Source organism: Microtus oregoni, unplaced genomic scaffold (assembly GCF_018167655.1).
Source record: "Microtus oregoni isolate MIOR12 unplaced genomic scaffold, Mior012 000116F_ref0000321, whole genome shotgun sequence".
NCBI lineage: Eukaryota > Metazoa > Chordata > Mammalia > Rodentia > Cricetidae > Microtus > Microtus oregoni.
In genome coordinates, this window is record NW_024544745.1 from 1883367 (window position 1) to 1896375 (window position 13009).

The 13009-nt window shown below is 39.8% G+C and overlaps 1 protein-coding gene across 1 annotated transcript in view; it reads right to left on the reverse strand.

Annotated features, from left to right (window-relative positions):
- Positions 1-12668, reverse strand: part of Pak3 (p21 (RAC1) activated kinase 3) — a 222359-nt gene extending 209691 nt beyond the window's left edge. The window contains exon 1 of the mRNA XM_041645739.1: positions 12574-12668. The gene's annotated coding sequence lies outside the window, so the exon portion shown is untranslated. The remainder of the gene's footprint in view (positions 1-12573) is intronic.
- Between the last annotated feature and the right edge of the window lie 341 nt (positions 12669-13009).

Consider the following 13009-nt stretch of genomic DNA (forward strand, 5'->3'; position numbering starts at 1 on the left):
CTTGCTGCTGAACAGGATCTAGGACGCAGTAAACTTCCTTGGATCTCACAAATCAAGTGAGCGGAAGAGAGCACAAAGATAGACCGGCAAACATCTCTGGTACCAACAATTACAGGATACTCTTACCTTTTGCAAATATGGCAATGCAGTCTAATTGTTTTAAATGGAAAAGGCTTTTTCCATGTGAAGTTGTAACTACCCAAGCCAGCCTATCACATTGAGTTAAAGCAGCACACAGTTGTTGCTATAGAATCAAGTCCACAGAGGACAAAGAGGGAAAAGATGAGAGTAAGCTGGAAGGGTGGAGCAAAGTGAAGATTATACAAGGTATTGATGGCCCAAAAATAAGTTGAATTTTATTTAAAGTGTGATATCAAATTCCTAAGAAGAAGGATATTTTCTAATTTACATTTTTAGAAGCAATCAATGCTATTATAGGAAACCATATAGAGTGTGATTCTGTAGTGAGACAAACTGGGCTTGAATTTCAACTGAATCCCTTTGTAGACTGAATGCCTTTATTCATTGAAAACAATGATAGTACTTAGAATACAGGCAGGTTTTTTAAGTCCCTATGGAGAGGAGTATAACAATGTATACAAAATACTTAGCGTGCTGCCTGACCCACAGTAGGTGCTCAATATCTGACAGTAGCAATTATTACTAGAATTGCTATAACAATAGAGTACTATTTCAGTATTATGGTTACAACATTAGAAAAATACACAGGACGTGGTCCAATTCAGAGACTAGGTTAATGCTGATTGAAGTGAATTTTTAGACTTATAAGAGATGACACAATGATAGTTATAAGAGAAGATGGTAGACAACACTATGTCTCTGATTTCTGTCAGATAACTGTGGACTTCCTTTGTCTCTTCTTTTAAGCTTAGGACATGATCATGCTGCTGCCTGTGCCCTAGCCCAGAGGTGCATCTGAGTATGGAACAAGATGGTGGGTTCTATGAAATGACATACAAAAGAAGCCCTCTTTCAGCACCCTGTATCTCAAAATCCCAAGGGGCCCGTTTATTCTGAAGTTAGTGAATCTCTCCTCTATACCAGCTGAGCACAGAACCATTCCGTCTCTCCAGAAATAACTGAGTCATGAGCACTCTGGAACAGTCTCAGTGGGTCCATTTGTCACCTTACATTGTTGAAGACTGTGCATTACAATGATTAAGATGAGGCAAGTGTCACAGGCTTCCTGTGACAGCGTAGCCATGGCTTTTTACTTGGCAGTTTTTGATTTAGCTGTACTTTGGTCAGAATTATGTAATGAAGCAACTTTTCAACAAGCAGGGACCGGCCAGGATGCCAATGTGGCACGTGACTCACACATGCCCTGCACCACACACAGACAAAACCCAGAAAGTTATGATGACACAGAGAGATTTTTCTTTTGGCAGATTTCTGACCTCACCCAGTTCTTAAATGCCAACAGCCTATCTAATCCTAGGAATGGATGACGTTATAAAATACACCATGCCTTCTTCACAAAGAGAGATTTGTCATGCCAATCAATCCACATGCTTCCTTGGACTGAAACAATTTTAGTACATCAACTGAAGTATAACATCAGTTGGAGTATAACAACTGAAATGAAAGGCAATTGGCAGCCCAGCTCATCTGACACTGTATTCTTACATGGGGTTTTGTCACCTACTTTCACGTAGTCATTTCTTCATCCTTGATTATTCCCTCACCTAAAAAGCATGTATTGAGTGCTTCACATGGGTACCATGGAAGGTATCTGAGGTGTCCGACTTGTTCCCATCTTTAAAAAGCTTAAATTATTACATGAGAAGCTGGATTTCATTAGATTATTATTTATCCCAGAAAAAAAATAGTTAATAAAATTGTCCTTAGAACAGTCATCCGATTTTCTTTACCTAATGAGGTTGTTGTGGTTTGAATGTGAAATGTTACCCATAGGATTATGTGCTTGAATACTTAGTCCCCAGCTTGTGGCACTATTTGGGAAGTTTGCAGTACCTTTAGAAGGTGGATCATCACTAGAGGAAATTGTTCATTGTAGGTGGGACTTGAGGCTTTATTGCCAGATTCCACTTCCTGTTGATTCTTTCTTGATATCAGATGCAATGTGACCAGCCACCACAAATTTCTTCCACTATGTCTTCCCCAACAATGATTAACTGTAGTATCCCCTTAATATATAAGCCAAAAATAAATCTCTTCTCCCTTAGGTTCCTCTTGTCTGGTATTTGGTCACAATGAGAAAATTAAGTAATAGAGAAAACTGGTACTGTGAGGTAGGGCCTTCCTACGATAAATCTGACCAAGTAGATCATAGACTAGTGGAAATCACTTGTGAGGTGAATGTGTAAGAGTTTGAAATGTAGGCTAGAAAAGTCCTATAATCACGAAAGTAGAGTTTAGAGGGCTATTTTGGTAGTACTCTAAAGAACCAAAGAAATAAAGATAGAGCAAGCATGTCTCATAAGATTTTGGAAAGTGAGTTAGAGTCAATTCATATTATATTTTGGCAAATAATCTGGTTTCATTTGGCCCTCGTCCTAAAAAAAAACTGAGTGACAATGAATTATAAAATAATGAACTTCATGCCAAGGACAAAATGATGTCATCTGTGGAAAATATTTCAAGTCAAGATAGCATTCCAGTTGCAATGGGCTGATTGCTCTGCAGTGAAATAGAGCAGCAAATGAAGTAAAAGGATGCAAAGCAAGATGCATTCAGGGAAGGGAAAAAGCAGGAGGACGTTTAAAGCTGAATAAAAGTTCATAAAAGTTAAAGACGTTAGCCTGACAAAGGAGAAATCTTTTGCTCTGCACTGGCGCAGTAAGAACGATGCACTAAGGGCAAGACCTTGAGCATCATACCTTCAGCTTGTGAAGCTGAGTGTTTATTTCAAAGAATAATGCCTGAACTCAGAAGTGATAGAAGACTCCTTTGCTCAAAAACAACTGCTTAAGAAAACGATTTTGCAGATTCAGCCATCAAGACATACAGAGACAGCCATATATAGCTGTGGTCCAAGGGCATCAAACTACATCCCAGTCTGGCAACATAACTTGACAGCATCATCCATGTGTTACTAATTTTTCAGACATAAAAAATGCAAGATTGGTTGGGTTGTGGGTTCTTGTTTCACAGTTCCAGAGAGCTTGGTCAGACAACATGTGGCAGAATTGGAAACCTTTCAAGGGGCCTCTGAAAGGCTATTGCATGAAGCATTTTTATTAGACCTAGTCATTTTGTTTCATGTGTACTTTCCTGCATGTATGTATTTGTGAATCATATACATGCTTGATGCCCAAAGAACTCAGAAGAGGGCATCAGATCTCCTGCCACTAGAGTTACAAATCGCGGTAAACCACTTTGTGGGGGCTAGGAATAGAACGCTGGTCCTATTGAAGAGCAACAAGTACTCTTAACTGTTGAGCTACCTATCCAGACCCTTGCAAGAGGCTTTGAAATTGAACCCTAAGTTGTAACATTGACTCCAAGATGTCAGTTACTAGGTCCATGGGGTTTCCTTCAAAGAAAGTTGCATGCAAGAAGTGGAGTCAGTTCAAGATGAAGACTGTATGCTGCAGGCAATAGATTTAGAAGGCATGAACTACCTAAGACCTTTAAAAGCAAGATAATTCCATCCTGAGCACCATAAGACTCTTAAATTTGCTGTTTGCCCTGTTGGACTTCAGTCTTGCTTTTGATTGACCTTTCCTTGTTATGTCCACATTGCTCCTTTCTATTTAAAACTGAAAATAGTTTTTTCACACAATATATTCTGGTTATGTTTTCCCTGCCCCTAACTCCTCCCAGTTTTTCCCCAGTTACCCATACATCAAACTCCACACACTTCCTTTCTCTCTCTCTTTAGAATACAAACAGGCCGGGCCGGTGAGATGGTCCAGTGGTTGAGAGCATTGGCTGCTCTTCCAGAAGACTCAGGATCAATTCCCAGCACCTATATGGCAGTTCACACCTGTCTGTAACTACAGTTCCAGGAGATCTGATGCCAAGATGGCAACGCACATAAAATAAAGTTAAATAAATGTTTAAAAAGAATACAAACAGGCATCTAAAAATTATAATGAAACAAAACAAGATAAAATTAAAACAAACCAGAATATGACAAAAAAGCAAATAAATAGAAAAAAGAGCCAAAGAAAAAGCATAAGAAACACATATAGATGCTAAGACACACACATTTACATGCACAGAAGAGCCATAAAAATAATATTGGAAGATACATTACACAAGAAAAATAACTATAATTTAAAAATAGCCTAGACAAAATATTATAGCTCCAAGAGTTTGTTTTGCATTGGCCATCTACTGCTGGGCATGGAGCCTGCCCTTAAGTGTGGTTTGTATAGCCTATGAGACTACATTGGAAAAAATTAATTGCTCCTTTGCTAATTGCTGTCAGTTGGATATACCTTCTGTGTTAGGAATCGGGGCTTGTGTTTACTTCTCTTCTCAGTACTGGAGCCCTATCTGGCTTAGACCTGTGGAAGTCCTGTGTACGTTGCCACAGTATCTGTGAATTCATATGTGCATCAGTCCTGCTGTGGTTAAAAGGTCTTATTTCAGTGGTATCTTTCGTCTCCACTGGTTCTTACAATCTTTCTTCCTTCTTTTCCACAAAGTATCCTGAGTCCTGAGGGGAGGGACTTGATGAAGACATTCCATTTAGGACTGGGTGTTCTAAGATCTCTCATGCTCTGCACATTATCCAGACGTGGATCTCTGTATTTGTTCATTTCTACTGAGTAAGGAAGTTCCTCTGATGATGACTGAGCAAGATATTGATCTATGAATATAGCAGAATGTCATTAGAAATCATTGCGTTGCTCTGTTCTTTTATGAGAATAGTATCATTTTGTTTTCCCCTAGGTCAAAGGCCTATCTAGTTTCAGGTTCTTGGCTACCCAGGTGGTGTCAGGGATGGGTTCCATCTCATGGAGTGGGCTTTAATTTCAATCAGCTTATACTTCATTTAGCTAGGTACCCCCAAAAGATACACAACTTTTGTGCCACTATTGCACCAGCATATCTTTCAAGAAGTTCAGCAGTTTGATCTCAGGGTTTGTAACTGGGTTGATGTTCATCTTTCTCCTTTGACTGTGTGTGGAGTCCCTTCCAGTACCATAAACACTAGTCAGTAGGGGTGAAGGCTCTAAGTAAGTCCCAGCTATACTTCTCATGTTCAACAGATTATGTACCCGTTGTCTTCAGCTTTGGAATGGAAATGTTTACTCTGTGGTATTGTATGTTGGAAATGTGTAATTGGGTTTTATAGGGGCTCATACTTATGAAACTTCCTGGATTTAAGGACAATGTTGTGCTTGCTTGATAAAGACTGAGAAATTTTAAACTTGGAATGAATGTATTTTGTTTCATTAGATTGCTAAAAGCTTAGGGTATCCAGAGGTAGTTGCTATGGTTTGAACAAGAAATGTCACCCACAGGCTCATATGTATGAATAATTAGGCCCCAGCTGGTAGCACTGTTTTATAAGACTGCACGCCCTTTAGGAGATAGTTCCTTGCTAGAAGAAATGGGTCACTGGGTTGGGCCTAGTAGTTTTGTAGACTAGCCCAACTTCTCTGCTTATTGATTTCAGATGTAAAGTCACCAGATGCCTCTGGCCTCTTATTCACAATGATGAACTGTAGCATATCCTCAATTGGTAGGGGCAACATACCCCCCTCCCGTTCCTTTAAATTGGTTCTTTTCAGGTATTTGGTTATAGAAAAGTGACCAACAAAAAAATGTATATATGTACCATTGTCTCCAAATTATTTCCTTCTCTCACCTCTTGACCTCACTGAAATCACTCTTCAGTACAAGTCTATCAGTGAACCCCATGACACAAAATACAATGCTTAATTCTTAGTCCTTGTAGACACCGCTGTGGTATATTCAATGTTGTTAATTCAGTTAGTGGCCACCCTCTCTTCCTTGAATCACCTTCTCTGGTAGTTTCCTTCCTTTTTTTGTTTTTTCTCATTTTCCTTCTTGGGATGTATGCTTTGTCTCAAGCTTGATGTCTTGTTACAAAATTCTAACCATCATATGCAATTTTACCATTTATCATTGACTTTCTTATCATTTATTTGTGGCAGGGAGTAAATGAATACTTTGATGTGGGCATGGCCTGTCAAAGACCCCAGGAACTCAGACATAATGGGCACAGTCATTACCCATATGGGCCAGACTCAAGAGGGGTGCACAATGCTATTCCCAAGGATCCAAGTAAAAGGGTTTATGGATGACTGATCAGTGTGTGTGAAGACTAGCAACTGCAGCTTCTTTCCCTGGATGTTCACAGCCTAGAACCCTAGCTTATAGAGACCACCTGCAGAGGTTTCCTATTGAGACAGTTAACCCCCCTCCCTGTGGTATCTTAATAAACATGTTGAGGTTCCAAGCGACTGAAGTAGTGGTAGTGATCCCAGCTTTGCCATATGAGTTTCTACGTACCTGTCCTTTCGTCATTCCCTTGTTGCCCCTAGCCAGGGTTCCAGGACCCTAGCCACACAGGCCACAACAACTTCTAATGTAACATCAGTACCAGTCTACTCCAATGCACAATCCTCTCTTACCTACATTAGTTTTCCAGATGGTTCCATCCTTTGTTCTGTATATTCTCAACACAGAAGACATAGTGAGTCAATTCAAATCCACATCAAATTATGCTACTGTGATGGTTAGTTTTTTTTATCACAGAATTAGAGTAATTTGGGAAGAGGGAACCTCAATTTAGGAGAGTCTCCTCAAGATTGTCCCCCATGAACAGATATTTGGCCCATTTTATTGAATAATGGTGACCATAGGTAGGACAGGCTCATTAGGAGCCAAGTCAATGAGTGCAGTGCTACCCTGGCAGGTGGTCCTGGATGGTATAAGAAAGCAGGCTGAGCAAGCCATGAAGAACAAGCCAGTAAGCAACATTCTTCCACACCCACTGCTTCAGTTACTGCCTCTAGGTTCCTGCCTTGAGTTACTGCTACAGTGTCCCTTATATAATGGACTACAAGGTATAAGAATAAATAAACCCTTTCATCCAAAAGATATTCATGGCCATTGTATTTAATCATAACAGCAGAACCATAACTAAGATAGCTATTTTCTGTTGGATGATATTACCTCTAAGTAAAGGCCAAAGGTGTTAAAGCAACCTTAAAAGCCCCAAATATCTCAGCATCACTTCAGTTCCCCAAATTTATCTCCCACTATGCTTACCCTTGTTCTCAAATATACTTACACTATTCCTTTACTGTTCCTTAGTTGCATAAGGTATGACCCAACATCAGAACCTATACATAATCTATGTCCAGATAGATACCAATCTTGATTTCTCATTTCTCAATAGTCTTTACTCAATAGTCTCTCTCCTGCCTAGGGCACTGACTCCAAACTTCTATCTCTCCAAAAAATTATCTTATCTCCATTTTTCTCTTTTATTTTTCTTCTCAGAATTTATGATCTAAGATACTAAATGCTTTAGTCAATTCAAGATGACATAGCAAATACTATAGACTAAAAATCTTAAATATAAATACATTTATTAGAGTTTTTAAGGGTATAGAATCCAAAATCAAGATGCAGACAAGTAAGACTTCATTTTGAAACCTTTATTTTGGACTGTCAGCAGCACCAATGCAATCAAGGCTCACATGTGTGCCCTTTCCCTTATCAGGGGAAGGGAAGGGAGAAGTCTCCCTAGTGGCAGCAGTTTATGGATGAACACTAATCCCATCAGGCCAATGCCCCATTCTTGTGGCCTCATTTAAGCATAATTATTTTCTCCAAATCTAATCTCTAAATTCCACCACATATTGGCTTTGGATTTCAACCTATGAATTTGTGTTGTAAGGAGGTTGCTTGTTCATTTCTCGGCTGCTCGGCCCCAAAATAATCACACAGAAACTGTATTATTTAAATCACTGCTTGACCCATTAGCTCTAGCTTCTTTTTTTTTTTCAATTTACTTATTTATTAAAGATTTCTGTCTCTTCCCCGCCGCCGCCACCCATTTCCCTCCCCCTCCCCCAATCAAGTCCCCCTCCCTCGTCAGCCCAAAGAGCACTCAGGGTTCCCTGCCCTGTGAGAAGTCCAAGGACCACCCACCTCCATCCAGGTCTAATAAGGTGAGCATCCGAACTGCCTAGGCTCCCACAAAGCCAGCACGTGCAGTAGGATCAAAAACCCATTGCCATTGTTCTTTAGTTCTCAGTAGTCCTCATTGTTTGCTATGTTCAGCAAGTCCGGTTTTATCCCAGGCTTTTTCAGACCCAGGCCAGCTGGCCTTGGTGAGTTCCCGATAGAACATCCCCATTGTCTCAGTGTGTGGGTGCACCCCTCGCGGTTCTGAGTTCCTTGCTCATGCTCTCTCTCCTTCTGCTCCTGATTTGGACCTTGAGATTTCTGTCCGGTGTTCCAATGTGGGTGTCTCTGTCTCTGTCTCCTTTCATCACCTGATGAAGGTTAATATTCAGGAGGATGCCTATATGTTTTTCTTTGGGATCTAGCTTCTTATTGACTAATGCTTACATCTTAATTTAACCCAACTCCATTAATCTGTGTATCACCACGAGGCAGTGGTTTACAGGATAAAGTTCCATCTGGCTCTGGCAGGGCAACATGGCTTCTCCCTGACTCCTCCTTCTTTCTCCCAGCATTCAGTTTACTTTTCCCTACCTACCTCTATTCCCTGCACAGGCCCAAGACAGCTTCTTTATTATTAACCAATGGTATTCACAGCATACAGAGGGGAATCCCACATCAAATTTGTGGAAAGATACAAATATTCAGTATAAAACATCACATATTCCATACTATTGATTTAGTTAGTAACATCACATATACAATACTGAATGGATAACTGTTCTTGTTTATTGTTTACCTTTCTTACTAGAATTGATATTTTATGAAGTTTAGGGTTTTCATTCACTTATGTTCAGTATTTTAATCCCTGTGTTTTCAGTAATACTTGGCAGGCGGTATGGACTCAATAAATATTTACTGGTTAATTGGATAAAATAAACTAATTGTAGCTTGATGTAAGCATTAAGCAGCAAAGAAACAGACTGATTGACCAGAATGGAGGCCATCAACCTTGGCTGATTGTTCAAATCACAGTAGGAAGTATTTGCAAATACAGATGCCTAGAATTCACCCTCCAAAATTCTGCCTTACTTGGTCTGGAAGGGCTCTGGTCATAGTTTTATTTTTGATGTTCTCTAAGTGATTCTTTTTTTTCTTTTTTTTTAAAAAAAACTATGTTTTCACATTTTACATACCTATCCCAATTCCACGGTTCCCACACTCTCCCCTCCTCCTGTTCCCTCCACCTTCCTCTCACTCTACCACCATCCACTCCTCAGAGAGGGTAAGGCTTCACTTGGGAAGTCAACATTGTTTTGAGGAAAGACCAAGGCCCTCCCCAGTATATCTAGGCTGAGCAAGGTATCCCTTCAAAGAGAATGGGTTCCCAAAAAGCCAGTACAAGCAGTAGGGATAAATCCTAGTCTCACTTCCGGTGGCCCCTCAGTCTGCCCCAGCCATGCAACTGTCACCCACATTCAGAGGGCCTAGTTTGGTCCTATGCTGGCTCTTTAGCTGTCAGGTCGGAGTAAGGAAGGCTGAGAATCATTGAGTTTGAAACTAACTGGAAACATGAGAACCTACTGAAAAAAAATACACAAGAAAGACCTAATCTTATTCTGAGATGCCATCATTTATATGGAAACTTGGAGGAAAAACAAAGGGACAGGCAAGTTGGGGCCAGGAAGGGGTTCAGTTCCTGGCAGAGGGTCAGAATAAGAGTGAAATCATTAGAGTACAATTGAGTTTGGTGTGTTCTCAGAACAGAAGGTTATTGTGGGTGGTACAAAGCAGGAAAAAAGGAGAAGGACAAGATGTGATTAGAAAGGTACACAGGAACCACATTATTCTGGACTCAGTAAACCATGCAAACTAAAAAGATATCTTACTTCATGAGATGAGGACTGTGAGATCTTTGAGGACGATGTGATCTGATTTCCTATGTTGCATAAAGGCATCAGTAAATGCAGAAAGAACCCAGGAGGTTATTTTGGTAGTCTAAGAGCCTGAACTGAGCTAATGGCTAAGAATTTTCCCTGGTATCTAGAAGGCAGAAGTCTGATAGTGGCATACAAGTCCATTCTGATCAGCCAAACTCACATAGATGGCCAGTGATTCCAGAAAATTTCACCATTTCAGAACACAGCTTATTCTATGATCAGTGGCTTCAGAGGTTGGAATCTGCATGCTCTGTCCTGCCTGGGCCTTCCTAGTTGATCAGGTAGTGGAAAAAGAGCTATCTACCTAGCCAATAATCTAATCTGAAAGAGACTCTTTAAAAAGTAATAGCATCATTTACTCATGTAAATTTTAAAGAACTCCACTAATTTGCAATACTGACTCTTTTCTGCTTTTTGTAAGATTAAGACATGAAAGCACACAAAAGTGGCAGAAGAGAAAACAAGTATATCAGTAACTGCTCTTTTGTTTGACACCTTCTGCTGAGCACTGTCATGCGCTTTGCACAGGATCCAGTTTAGTCTCCATCACAACTCAATGCTGTACAGAATATGACATGCCATGATAATGACAATAGCAGTGGCTAGCATTCACTGAGTGCTTAATCGTTAAGCAAGGTGTTTTCACACATTACTAAGGTAAATGTGCATTCTATAGATGAGGATATCTAGGGCCAGATAGGATAGACGATTTGTCTCAAGTCACAGAACTAGGCAGTTGCAGTTCAGATGGTCAAACATGAGTGTTTTTAGAGGTACAAGAATTCGCAACAGATGACACTTACATTGTCAAGAAGTACATGTATACAGTGAACAGGCCATGTAGACATACACACAAGGAGATGAGAGAGAAGGGCATCATGAAGAGGCTAGAAAATGGCCCCACATGGTTGGAGTTGGGGGTACATGATGGGGAAGAACAGTTCATTTGCAAGGCAGTTCTGCCCTCGGTGTCTTTAATCATATCACTTGTATCAGTTGGGACCTGTAGCCTCCTGTCAAAACTATTTGTCACTTGGATCTTCATCACAAAGTACTTAACTGTTCAAAACCTCTTTCATTCAACTCTCATCAGAGAAGCTTCTTACAGCAGATAGTAGTGAACACCGACACCCACATCTGGCCAATGTGCACAGAATACGGGACTTTGTCGGGCTCAGCCTTAAGTGAGACTTCTACCTTACTCTCAAAGCTCAGGGTAAGTTAATAGACGGGGATGCCAGAATGATTATAAGAGGCAGAGGTGGCAGATTTTTTAAAGAAAACACTGTTTTCTGTACACACCAGGGCAGATGCACATATGAAATCACAACAATTATGGCAGCATGCAAGAGACCTGCATAAACTCAAGCCAAAATAATCCCAACATGGAGAAGGGGAAGTAGGCATAAAGTCCCACCCATAGCTGCAGAGGTATTGCCATTTGATGACTTCTGGGAGAGAGGGGAGTCAGTCTTCTTTAATAGTGTATCATCTAGTATATTGACCACATTCCAGAGTTGGACATCCCAGAGTAATTGGTAAACACAAACTGGACTTCATGAGTTTTTTACATGAGAAAGATAGAGAAAGAGATAAGAAAGAACAAATAGGTGGGTAGGGAGGAAGGCGTAGATCTGGGAGAGGTTGTGGGAGGGGTAAATTTGATCAAAATGCATTGTATACAATTCTCAATCAAAGAATAAAAAATATCAAAAATATTCACAACCCCACTCCAAGTTACAACAAAGAATACATTGTCCAATTCAACCCCGACGACTAGTAAGTTGACTCATGATAAGCCAGTAAACTGATAGCTTTTCAAGCTTAGTTTTTTCTTCCTTAGGTAAAAATGGTCCCCAGCACTACTTATCAAGCCAACAAAGAAAGTTCATCTCACCATAGTATGTGTAACAAAACTAATTGTCAATGATCTAAATGCCTATCAATATGAGGCTGGTGAGACCAAAAAAATATGAAGGAGTCACAGACAATAACATTGTATTTTGAAAATAAAGTAAAACTGTGTGTTTTGACAAGAAAAGATGTTCCCAAAATATGTTGGGTGGGAGGAATCCTAAAGCTGTTCGTACATTCATCAAACTGGCCAAATATATCTAGCAGAGTGTCAGAATGATATATGGACTTTCACTTTCAGTGTATGCTATTGACCTTTATAACAAACCCGTATACATTTTAATTAGAAAAAATACTCGTATTCCCATTGTACAAAACAAACAAGCAAAACCTCCATCTTAGATTATCTTTATCCATCTTATCTTTTGTAACACTGTAAGTGCCCATATGTTGGGTTCAGTAATGCATTTGCTAATTTTCTCCTATGATTTTTCCATGAATGAACTACAATAAAACAATAATGTCTTAACCAGACAATAATATAGCCCAATGGAGTGGCAATTGATTAAAGAATTTTACCCACAACATAGGTGGCAACCAGTAGAAAGGTCTCCAGAGAAGGACCACAGGGCTTTTCCAACTTCATTAATAATTTAAGTGATATATAAAATGTACTTACCACGTCTGAAGATGACTTGAAGCTGGCAGAGTATCAAATATGTTGAGGAACAAAATTGAGATTCAGAGTGAACTCAGATGGGCTGAGATATGGGGCTAAAATTAAAAAGGTAAATTTTAAATAAGATAAAGAAAAGTACTCAACAAAAACCTTAAAACTCCATTTTGTGGCACTAGAAGAAAGGACAGTGTCTCAGAAGAAGCTTACATTGAAACTGACCAAGCAACCAAAGCTTTGACTGGACCGACAAATGCCAAATCTGAGCCAACAGTTTAATGAAGGTAGCAGATTTGGCTGGGAAACTGACTACCATTTAGGATAGATTAATTAAAGTATCATTTCTAGATTTGAAACGGGAGAGATTGTTGTAGTGCAGCCTTCCACATTCCTCCCCAGGATCTCTTCGTTCAATGCTAAACAGCAAATATTTAGAGGG